Source organism: Balearica regulorum, chromosome 24 (genome assembly GCF_011004875.1).
Source record: "Balearica regulorum gibbericeps isolate bBalReg1 chromosome 24, bBalReg1.pri, whole genome shotgun sequence".
NCBI classification, from domain to species: domain Eukaryota; kingdom Metazoa; phylum Chordata; class Aves; order Gruiformes; family Gruidae; genus Balearica; species Balearica regulorum.
In genome coordinates, this window is record NC_046207.1 from 1,576,192 (window position 1) to 1,588,564 (window position 12,373).

Sequence of the window (12,373 nt, forward strand, 5' to 3'; positions counted from 1 at the left end):
AGAAATAGAAATGAAGTTGAGCTGATGAAGTTACTTCCAGCATTAATTACTGACGAATATACTCTCTTCAACATGCAACAAATGGTGAATTAGCAGGCGGAAATTTATCATCGACGTTATCAGCACGTCACTTCACACCTGTGGTTACCCGTCCTCTCAACAGTTTTTCCTTTCTCCCCCCTTCAGCTTTGTCTGTGAGGGCCTGCAAGGTGTGCTGGGTCGGAGCACGGGTTTAATTCCTGCTGCAGAGATCTTCAAGCAGGACTTTGAGTGGATGCGTGTCAGCATGCTCAGCAGTCTCCTGCAAGCAGTTCAGGGCCTTCCCTTCCTCAGGTAGATTACATCCTCTAGTGGCTTCTGTTGGTGAAAACAATAATTTGGTAAGCCTCTGGCCACCCTTGGGACACGTAGGCAACACCCCCTCCTCTCTTCCTGCAATGCAACTCTTTCCCTTCCCTCTTCCCACAGTACAGGAAAATGTGCCATCCTTCACCACCACCTTCTGTCCAAGCCACCTCCCCAGCAGAGCAAGAGGAACGCAAGAGCCTGCAGGGATGCTGCCCTCTAAGGGCCTCCTGTGGGCCCCACGCTCCTCACCAGAGCCCAGCACTGGTCAGGGTCCACACCTGCAGGACATATTCTGAGGCTGCAAAGACATTTCTCAGGAGAGACAAAGCAAGGCAGGGCCTCATGGCCATTGGCTCTGGAGAAACCTTCCTTAGCTCCAAGGGACAGGTCCTGAATGGGGTCTACTCAGTATCTCCCACTCTACTTTTCCTCTGGGAATGGTGAGGGGTCACCACGTGACAGAGCCTTCGCTAGCAGCTTTAGGAGGGGAAGCACCTTCTGCTGCAGTAGCAGCTGGACAAGTTGGAGAGACCACAGCCCCCATGGTGTGCTAGAATGACAAGCACAAGGATTTCAACGACAGGAGTGTGTTAATACACAGGCAGAAGATGTGGACCAAAGTGCCAGAAAGGTCCACCATCCCCAGGTGACTGTGGCCTGGACCTAACTACTTGCATCCGCACAGTCCTCAGCCAGACACCCAAAGGCTTCTGTGTGAGAGGGCATGTTATACCCTTCTTTCTTCCTCCATCCCTTCCTCCCAACTTGCTCCCTCCCAGCTTGCCAGACAGGCATTTGTTGTCACTTCCTCAGGTGAGTGGGCGGTGTTGCTGGGATTTGATTTGAGAATATCTGAGAATACTGCCAGCCTGTTTGTCCTCCTGCCCGGTCTGGGAAGTCTCTGGGAGTCCTATTGCATTGATGTGTCCGGAGCTTTATTCTACCTCGAGGTGCTCCAGACCTTCCCTGCTGGGGTGAGATCCAGCATCCCCTCACTTAAGTCCACAGTTAACTTCTGTTAATGCATGCGTGCTTCTTGTGCGTATGGATCTCTGTGAATGCACGTGGGGGCACAAAATTGTGCATGACTCCACATAGATCTGCATGATCACGGGTATTTGAGTGTCCTTGTGTGCCACTCATCATGAGGGAGCGTGGCGCTCAACGCAGGGGCGCTCTCCACTGCTCTGGCCATGAGCATCACGGAGCAGCAGGTTCCCCAGGCCAGAAGGAGCCGCTGAACGGTGATGGCACTGAGCTGGCAGAGATCTGCCAAGTGCACAGGCTCTGTCTCCTGAGCCCTCCTTTTCCTGCCACTCCAGATTTCACACTCTGCCAGGGCAAATTTCAAGCCTCAGCAAGGACACTTTCACACTAGTATGGAATCTTAGTTTAATTCAACATAATAATAATTGGAGTCTTTCAGCTCTGCTGGTAAGCACCTTTGCATCTTCCTCCAGGCCAGGATATGTCCCCTCTCCCCAGTGCTAAGGAGACTGAAGGAGTGGGATTAGCTTTATGTACAGGGAGACGGACTGAGGAATCCTGCCCGTCAGGCCATCCCTGAGCAGATGCTTCTGATGGAGTGTCATTAATGTTTGCGACTGGACACAGGCCTCTCATGATCAAGCCAATGCCAAGTACACTCAGCAGCTCATTGACTTGGTTGTGAGTCAGGCAGGGTCTGAGACCAAGGGACAGAGGTCCTGATGTTGCTGTCCTGAGAGAGGAAGAATGGTCCCTGTAGGTAGCACAGGGAGAGCCAAAGGAGTCGACAACTGCTTTTGTTTTCAGCCACCAAGATCTTGAAATCTCAGTCTGAGTCTCAGTAACTGGACCCTGGGGGAAAATGGACATCTAATTGAAGGCCACACACCCCAAAGCCTGCTGCTATTCCATGGTTGGATCAGGAAAATGCCCCTTTTCCCCTCAGGGACTTCTGGCAGTGGAAGAAAGGACACTTTAGGAGATGGTGAAATGTTGGCCCCTTTTGGGAAGGAAGTCCTCTTTTGTGCTTCTCCTTGGGCTATTCCTCTTGGTGACTTGCTTCCCTTCTTCCAGACAGACTTTCCACGTCTGTAGTTACTGCACAGTCGTGCTTGCTGATGGGAAATAGAGGATACCACAGCAGCCGGGCCTTCTCTTCCCTCCCTATCCCCCACACGCGCACAGGTCCAACTGTCCCCATGCCCCCTTCCACCTCTGCAAGAGTCTCAGGCATTGGCTTTGGGCTGCAGAAAAGCATCTGGAGGGAGAATCTCACCCTGCCCATTGTCATCCCCAGGAAATTGGGGGACGCCGTATCTAGCCCCCGAGCTCTTAGACTGGGATGCCTGCCATCTCTGGAGGCCAAGACCACTCAGTTGTCCCAGCACAGGCCTGGTGGAGTGCTTGTTTACTCTTACTGGGTACTCTCCAGGTGGTCTGTTACGTTGTTCTGAGCTGAAGGAGTCGTTTCAGTTTTCCCCCACATTTCCTTCTTTTGCTCCTGTCTCCTGGGCTGGGATGGAGGAAGGGGAGGGTCCAATTCCCAAGTGTCACCACTCCTGCTTCTTAGCAAAGAGGTCTGCAAGCAGAGGGGCTGTTATCCAGATAACATCCATTAGAAATGGTGCAGCAGGCATGGGCGAACCGGGACAGTCACAGCATCTTGCCCCTGTGGGATGTCCGAGTCAGACCACAGTTTCACTGAAGGTTTCACTTGGACCCTTTGTTTTCATCCTGACCTCACCTATTGACTTATAAGCAAATGGAAGAAATTTCGCAACCACATACACCAAAGTGCATGTAAAAACATGCTCACATGCACACACAAAGAGTGCACATATATACATGGTTATTTGGACACACCTCTATGTGTTGCCCCAAGCATGTGCACATAGATGTGTGTGCACATCTCTCACACATATACGTAGGTGAAAACACACACAGTGTACCTCCACCAACACAAACACTTACTCAAATGTGAGCACACAGGTGTTGTCCCAAAACTGGGGGTTTGTTTACCTAGTGTGCAATACGCCAATAAACACACAGAGCAGAGGTATTTTATTGCATATTTGCACAGATATGGGCGACTGCCCCAAGCCAGCACACCGAATCTACAAACCAACAGTCATTTATACACTTAATATTAACATATTCATGTTTCTACTACATATGTATTATTTATCGTTATATGATTGGTTAATGAACCTTAGCCTCCTGTGTAAATTAGTTCGCATGCCTAGTAGTTCTTTCTTTTGAGTCGGTGGTGTAATTAGGGTGGCTGGTCCATGAAGTCGGTGGTTGGGGTCTCCCCCTGTTGGAATTACCTTTCCCCTAGTTTTCTACTTCTTTGGCAATCCTCAGCAATTCTTCTAGGTTTTTTTTGGTAAAACTAGCAGTATATCAGTTCTGCCTTTTGACAATCTCATCTTAATTAACAGAAAAAGACCACGTTGTTTGGATAAACATTAACTGTCACAAGGGTAGGGCTATACAATAGATGTCTTTAGCAGCAATAGTCTTGGTTTAAATTGCATGCTACACTTGATTTTGCTGTAACACAGGTATTGGGTCTGTTTGGGATGGAGTTCACTTCCCCCACAGCAGCCCTCATAGTGCTTTGCTTCATATTTGTAGCTAGAATGGTGTTGATGCACCAGCAAAGCTTTGGCTATTGCTGAGCAGTGCTTGCACAGCAGCAAAGGTGTCTCTCCAACCCCACCTCCTAAAGGCCAGTAGGCTGGGTGCGGGCAAGAGGTTGGGAGGGGTCATAACCAGGACGGCAGACCCGGACTGACCAAAGGCATATTCCATACCATATGATGTCAGGCTCAGCAATAAAATGCAGGAGAAAGGGGAGGGGGGCATTTGGTTTTAAGACGTTTGTCTTCTGAAGGCACCACTACACGTACTCCGGCCCTGTTGTGCAGGAAGTGGCTGAAAAATCGCTTGCTGATGGCAAGTAGAGAATAAATCTTTTTGCTTTGCTTCTGCGTGCAACCTTTGCTTTTATTCATGAAACTGCCTTTATCTCAACCCATGACTTTTTAATCTTATTTCCCACTGAGTAGGGGGAGTGAGAGAGTGTCACGATGGGCACCGGGAGGCCAGACAAGGTCAACTCACTCCAGTCTTTCGCCTTCAACATGGGTCTCGAGACAATGGCAGTTTTGAATTGAGTGTGCTATGGCTGTAGTAGTTTCTAATTGGCAGGCCTTTGTGTGGGTCAGGGAGTTTGCTTGCTGCACTGCTTATCTCTTTGTTTGGCTGAACTTGGAACAGGCTAATAGAAGCAAAAGCAAGAGCTATGTGCTTTGCCCTGGCATCCAGGCCCTTACTGTGCTGGGGAGCTGTCTTGTGGAGAGGATGAGGGAGTGCACCTCCCTTTTCCCATCTGGGTTGTTTTGTGGTGCAGGCTTCGAGGACCCTGTTCACCCTTGAGCTGTTTAATTAACAGCTCTACTAAGTAACGCTGCTGGCTTACTGTGGGGTTTGTGGAATCTGGTGTCATGCTGGCATAACAAGAGACAACTTTTGGGTGCGGCAACAGTGAAACATGCCCTGAGGTGGCCGGTCCCTGGGTGGCAGGGTGTGTGGAAGGATTTGGGCAAATGCCAAGGACAGTTATCACCTCCCATAGTCTGGGATTTTACACTTGAGCAAGGTAGCATTCCTGGTAAATTGACATGCCACCTAATAAAAGGATGCCTTGCCTACCCCAGTGAAAACCAGCAGCTTTTAGCACTGTATTGAGGCTCGGCCTGTGCCTATCAAGCTACAATTCAGTTCTGTCAGACGACCTTGATTAAGACAGGGACCAAAACACATCTGAGAACGCCTTGATTGAGCCAGGGATCCAAACTACATCAAAGAACATGACGGTTGAGACAGAGACCCAAGCCGCATGTGAGGACACCATGATTAAGATAGGGACCCAAACACTAACTACAGTAATCATCCCTTCCGACCCCATGAATGATGATCTATGATTCTATTATTCTATTATTTTAGCATTGAGTTGTCTCCTGTGGAAACATCCATTTCCACTCCTGATGGCATTCGGGGTAGGCTCAAGAAACAGAATAGGCATTGTCCATGACTGTGGAAGACTTTCTGGTGATAGTCCCTTAATATTAGTGTATTCACACACACCCACACACACACCCACCCACCCCCAATTTAAAATCTTAACTTTCTATGAAATACTCTCTCTTGTAAGGCTAGAGAAGCTGTAATTTTATCCTAGAACGTGTTTCTGAGAAATGAAGCTCATACTCACTGAGATCTAAGAACTGTTGGATCCAAGTCCTTTCTGGAACTGAAATTCGTTTGAGAAGCTGACTGTCCAATTAGAATTATTAGAATTATTAGAATTATTAAAATCTTTAAGGTTGGAAAAGACCTCTAGGATCATCAAGTCCAACCATCAACCCAATACCACCATGTCTACTAGACCGTGTCCCAAAGTGCCATGTCTGCACGCTTCTTGAACACCTCCGGGGACGGTGACTCCACCACCTCTCTGGGGAGCCTGTTCCAACGTCTGACCACCCTTTCAGTGAAGAAATTGTTCCTAATATGCAACCTAAACCTCCCCTGGAGCAATCTGAGGCCATTTCCTCTTGTCCTATCACTGGTTGCTTGGGAGAAGAGACCAACAGCCACCTCACCACAACCTCCTTTTGGGTAGTTGTAGAGAGTGATAAGGTGTCCCCTCAGCCTCCTCTTCTCCAGACTAAACAACCGCAGTTCCCTCAGCCGCTCCTCATAAGACTTGTGCTCCAGACCCTTCAACAGCTTTGTTGCCCTTCTCTGGACATGCTGCAGCGCCTCAATGTCCTTCTTGCAGTGAGGAGAATGTCCAGGTGGTGCATGCTGCACTGTCATCACTTCAGGGTACAGTGCTCACGGTCCGTCAGCCCCCTCCCAGTGGCCTCATCGTTTCACTGCTTAATTGTGGAACTGCAAGTGCCATTTGCACGAAGTCAAACCAGTCCAGCTGATGACAGCTGAACGACGTAATTTCAGTCTTTCTTTTAAGAAGGCGAACTGATAGAGAAGGTAGATGTCTTTTCCCCCGCTCGCCAATGAAGTTTAGCTCTTCTCACTCTTTCTGACCTCTGAAGGACAGTGATGGCAGCAGAGTGACACACTGGATTGTGTTGCTGTGGTGGGTCGACCTTGGCTGGATGCCACGTGCCCACCAAGCCACTCTATTATTCCCCTCGTCAGCAGGACAGGGCAGGAGAAAGGCACCCTGGAGGTGCCTTTCCTCTGAGTAGGGCAGACATGCACGGTGGAGCCCTGGCCTAGTGACTCTTGGTGGTCAAGGGGAGACCTATTTAATCTGAGGAGGGAGTCTGGCACAGCTCAGCCCACATCAGTGGCAAGTACCTCCTGTCACAAAGACCTGAGTTACCACCGGCCCATGCACAACTTGGAACTCTCTTGTAGCTCTCGCGGAGTGCAAGGAGCAATTCAAAGGAGGGACCTGACTCATCTCCCCCATGCTGGGGCACAGGGCTAGCCAAGCTCTGGCCTTGGTGTTCATGGAGATGCTCCAAGTAGACTGGAAATCTCTGCTCTGGGGAAGCTTCCCCAGAGACACTGCCCCATCCTGGCCATCATTCCCAGACCTGAGATGCTCAACACTGAATGGCAGCCCCATCCCTTCTTCCACAGTTTCCTTGTGTGGATCCCTACTCCTTTCCCCATGTCTTTCTGAATGGAACGAGTGAACATAAGCTTCGGCTCCATCCAGCTCCCGAGAACATCCAAGATGTGCAAAGGCCAGTTGGTGGGGGCACCAGCCTCAGTGAGAGGGTGGTGATCTTTCTTGACACGATCATCACTATGACCCGTTTCACCTCCATCCGCACCTCCTACGTCTGCGTCATCTTGTCCGTCCTGAGGGTCCACTCTGTCTTGGGCAAGTGTCATATCTTCTCCATCTGCACTGCCTGCCTCAGTGTAGTGGCCACCAATTATTTGCCCATGGTCTCAAGCACCTGAGGACAGAGTGGTCTTCTGACTTCTGCACCACAAAGATGCCCCTGTTGGATCCCCTCATGTTCAGCCTGAGGAATCAGGAGGTAAAAGCTGACCTCCCCAGGTTGTCTTGAGGGAGGGGACTGGGCCAGAGTCAGTAGGAATTTTCCCTCTACGTGAGTCACCTGAAAACTAAGGAAGAGGAGGGAGGATCATGGACTTGTGAGTCATGATGCCAGCTAGGGAGAGAAGCTGCCTGAAAGATCACCATGACACATAAGATACTGGAAGGCTCCTGGCAGCCTTCTGTTGCCTGGCAGTGGACTGCATGATCTGTTCCTTAATCTACAACATAAATTTTCAGGTGCCCAGGGCCCCTTTGTCCCATGTGACCTGGAGCTTGGAGGCAGCAGTTCTACAGCAGGCATGTCTGCCTGAGAGGATGCTCAAATACCTTCTGACTTAGAGGTCTGTGAAAAGCCCAGCTGCTGCCTCACTGCTCAAGTAAGACTCTCCAAGTGCTGAAAGACCTGGCCCTGGCCCTAGGGAACCTGTGACATAGCAAAGATCGCAACTTGATTCCTTTCCTTGGGATGAGCACCAGTCTATCATGTCTCTAGAGAGCCTCCCTGGGTCAGCAGCGTGGGGGTGTAAGGAGGTCTGTCTGCAGCAGCAGTTAAAGAGATTTTTCTCTACTCTCCACAGTGAGGTTTGGAGACTGCTTTGAGGCAGCAGAGGAAGAAGATGTGAACCTGCAAGCACCAACTCCCTCTTTCTTGAAACTCTGTGGTCAACCTGTGAAAGGGAAAGCATGACATAGTCCTGTTTTTTTTCTGGCAAACCTGATGGGACTTGCAGTCTTTGGTGAGATGTGTCTTTCAGGCTAGAAGGATTGGAGCAAGAGGGGTTGCTGACCCAGGTCTCTCAGATCCTGCTGTGGATGGATAAATCCAAACCTTGTGTATATTCAGAGAGGTTCTCCTCTGTGCTTTCTGTGGAGAAACCCCTGGTGTTTTTCCATGGGCAGGATGCCAAGCTGCAGGACAGCACCACCTGCCTCTCCACTGAGCCCACATTGGTAACCACAGCATGCGCCATCACACAGAAAGAGTGTGTCTGTGTGTGTCTGTGTGTGTTCCCCGAGCAGTGTCTCCCTCCCCAGCACCGCTTGCTTGTAGACCTAAGCTTGTCCAGCAGTGGCATGCCGGGGTTGTGGTGAGGCTGGGTCTCTGCCTCCCCAGCCTGTGTAGCAAAGACAAAAGTCAGCAACAGCATGCTGGTGTGACTTTTTGGTCTGAGTTCAGATCCAGGGTCTTGGGAAAAAAAGCAAAATAGTCCAATCAAACCGTCAAGTTCAAGGAGTGCCTGGACTTGGGGGAGAGCTCTTGAGGGATGCCATATGAACCACAACAGGCTCCATCAGACCCCCTGAGATGAAACTAACTGAGGCATGGGAATGAGTATTAAGAAGATGTATCTCACTGGCTTTTCCCGCTGTCATTCTGAAGCACACTCTTGCAGAAAGGAGCCCTTGATGTGAGACACACTGCTCTTGTGGGTTTATTCCTAGCCAACATAGCCCGAGGAAGGAAAAATCCCTTCCTAGCCATGCACCTGGACATCAGCCAAACCCTCAGCATGTGAAAAAGACCCATTATCCAGAGACTGGGGAAGATTGTCTGTTCTACTGGATTCCCACCCATGCCCCAGGCTGATCCATTGCTTTTCATGTCTCTCCTCCATCTCAGGAGAATCTCCATTGCTTTGCTGGCGAGAATCCCTGTGCCCCAATTTCCTGACAAAAGCCAGCTCTTCACTCCATTTCTAGGCATGAGTTTGTCCCTCTGTGCACAGCGTCATGCTAAATCCATTTGGTGGAGCAAAGAGCTGACCTTGGAGAGCAACTGTGTGGGAAGGTGACAAAACCAGCCCTGGTGGCTACAAAGATGTTTTAGCTGAGCTTTCCTTTCTGAGAGAGTAAAAGTGTACGTGCAAGCAGTGAAGCCTTCTGGAGTGACAGGCAGAACTTAGTCTGTATCAAATTGGGATGTGCGAGAAGGGGAGACAGAACAGGGACGATCAGGAGGCAAAGAGAATGAGGCACATGAAGAAAAGAGGTGTCATGTGCCTGAGAGGGATGGAAAGGTGGATGGCCACTGAGAAGTGAAGACAGGTTCTGCATTAACCTGCTCAGTTAACATGTTCACATCTTCCGTGCTTCCTTGCCTACACCTACAGCTAGAAAACTGGATGCACATTGTGTCTGTGGAGAGCTCAGGGGATGATTCTTCCAGGTGGCCGTCTGTAGGATCGCCCCCAGGATGTCCTCCTGGAGGTGGTTTTCTGACTTTCTCACACACAAACAGGAGTGTTGGTCTCAGAATGCACCTCAGCTCGGTGTGGATCCCACATAAACATAAGCAAGAAGCACCAATAAGGTGGAAGACAGGACAAGGAACACAGTCAGGAAAGAACATGCACAAGACTCCCATTTGACATCTTTCTGAGAACTGGGAAATTGCAATTATTCTTTGAAAGAATAAAATCACACAAGGGAGAATAGCATGGCTCAGAGTCAAAAAGGACTACATTTTAAAAAAAAATTCTCATTATCGTCTTCCAGCTGTTGAGAGCTACATGTCAGGAGTAGCTGAACTGGAAAAAAACCCACTGCGCTTTGCTATTTTTATAGCATCCTTAAATTCCATTTATGTTCACTTTTGGTTTAAGAGAATGCATTCCTCCGGGGACAGAATTGGCTTGGTGTGGATGATCATGCACGTGATCATTTGCAATCTCGAGCTGAAATTTGTACTGGTTAGGGCCTTCCGTCACATTCTTTTATTTTTTTTATTTTATTTTTTTTTTTACTTTGAGGTAACCTCCTTTGTAATTTTTAGAGCCATGGCAAAGGAGAACAAGTCACACCCGTAACTGATCTCATTCCTCTGGGCTTCCTGACCTCCCTGGGTGAGCACATGGCCCCGTGTGCCATTATCTTCTCCATGTATCTTCTAACCTTGCTGGGGAACGACATCCTCATTGTCGCTGCATGGAGCAAGTGTAGAAGCCAGAATTACAGCTCCTGGGACAATCCTCTTTCAGTCACTGGGGCATATGTCAATCTCCGCATAGGTTAAAAGCCTTTCCAGATAAACCAAATTGCATATTGAGCTATCAGCTGTGGAACACTGAAAAGTGTCCAAACGAACTGGTAGATGTGCTTGCCATCAGGGCCATGCTTGTAGTAGTCATCTGGAACTTCTTCCTGTGTGAGAGGATGAGATTTTTTTCCTCAAAAACATCCAATCATCTCTCTGAATCTCTGTTCTTTATACAGTAGAATATTGCTAATGATGCACTTTATCGTGCTTCCAAGATTAGATTGATTGACTGCATGGTCATCTATGACTATTGTTGAGCATGAGCTGTATATTTTTTTAAGCTGCCCAGGAGAAACACGGTCAATGTGCTTACTCCTCCTCTTCTCTTGCACATCTATTTGAGGCTTGCTCAGGAATATTGTGTTTGATCTGGGATGATCAGGTAGATTAGGTTCCACGGCTAAACCACCTAGGAAAACCTGGTCACTAATGTGCTGGAGATGGGAGCTGCCACTGCTGGCATCTGAGTCCCCTGACTTGGCCTCCACTGATCCTGATCTGCCGCCTGCTGCTATCACCTTGTATGTGTCAAAGATGACCAAAGGGCTAGAGAACCTATCCTATGAGGAAAGACTGAAGGAGTAAAATCCTTTTCTCCCTGGAGAACAGAAGGCTCGAGGAGGACCTCATCACAGTAGTCTCCTACTTAAAGGGTGGCCACAAAGAGGACAGAGGCTCTGTCATCACAAGAAGCCACATGGAGCAGACAGGGGGTAATGACAGATCTCCAACAGCCAGGGACTGCAGTGCTGGGAAAGCCTTGGCCTGCATGTGAGGAGCAGTGGTGATGTGAGCAGAGTTCAGGCTGTCCCTGCCTCGGAGCACTTGGGGAGCCAGGGAAGCTGAGTACAGACAGGGTCATCCCCCATGTTTGTGCTATGGTTGGGTTGGTGCCTGTCCTGTACCACCGTGTCCCCAGGGCACGACCAATTCTCAACCCGTGGGGCTACCCGTGGGGGCCACGCCCACTGTGAGGAGGAACTGGAGATGCCTGGGTGCTGGCAACAGACCCCAGTGCTGGGGCGGCAGGTCTCATGAAGGAGGAGGTGAAGCCTTGGTTTCTGGGCACAGAAAGAAGGTGCCCAGCACCCAGAGAGATGGACAAAGATGGTGCCTCTGCCCCAAACTTCAGGCAGGAGGAGTGTGAGTAGAACCTCGTGTGGTCCATGGGGCACTGTATGCCTGAGATGTTATTTTGAGCCATAAGTGCCTTCAGGAGTTCCTTTTCTGCACCCAGGAGACCATGGATACCTGAGGGATGCCAGGATTTAGAGCACTACCTGGGACTGAAGTCTGACATCTCAAAAATTTCCAAGTATCACTGAAAAGCACACCTAAACGTTGGCATTAACAGTGAAGCCACAAGTAGCTCACCCAGACTCAGGAAGATGAACACCTTAAACAAGCCAGGAGAAGGTAGGGAATCACTGGGCTGCGGAGAGCTCGTGTTACTGTGGGGACACTCTGTGCACTGCTGCCATCTGCCCAGTCACCGTCTGCCTGTAAATGGTGGGACGATGGCCGGAGAGCGGGGATTTCCTGCAGGGATATGCAGGGAGCAGATGCTTTGTGGACTTAGGGCCTGCTGAGCTGGGCTTACACAGACCTTGATAACAGGGAAGACGGGGTCAGTGCCTCAACACCTTCATCGCTTTGCTTCACAATTGGGTGGCTAGGAGGCAGATGAAGGATCTCATAACTGAGCCTCCAGGCAGAAAGACCCTCTGCTGGAATTTCACCTTTTGCTGCGGGGAAGGCAGTCCACAGAGCTCCCGATGTGCATGGCCACCCTTCTGCCTTGGCATCTCCTCCTGGCCAAGGCCTCTGATATGCCAAGGTTTTTGGTCCAGCTGGTGCCCGAGAATAGCAGCCAACACAGGAGACAT

At 49.7% G+C, this 12,373-nt stretch overlaps 1 pseudogene; it reads right to left on the reverse strand.

The window, feature by feature from the left end:
• Positions 1 to 10,337: 10,337 nt before the first annotated feature.
• Positions 10,338 to 12,373, reverse strand: LOC104631477 (cyclin-Y-like protein 1 pseudogene; annotated as a pseudogene).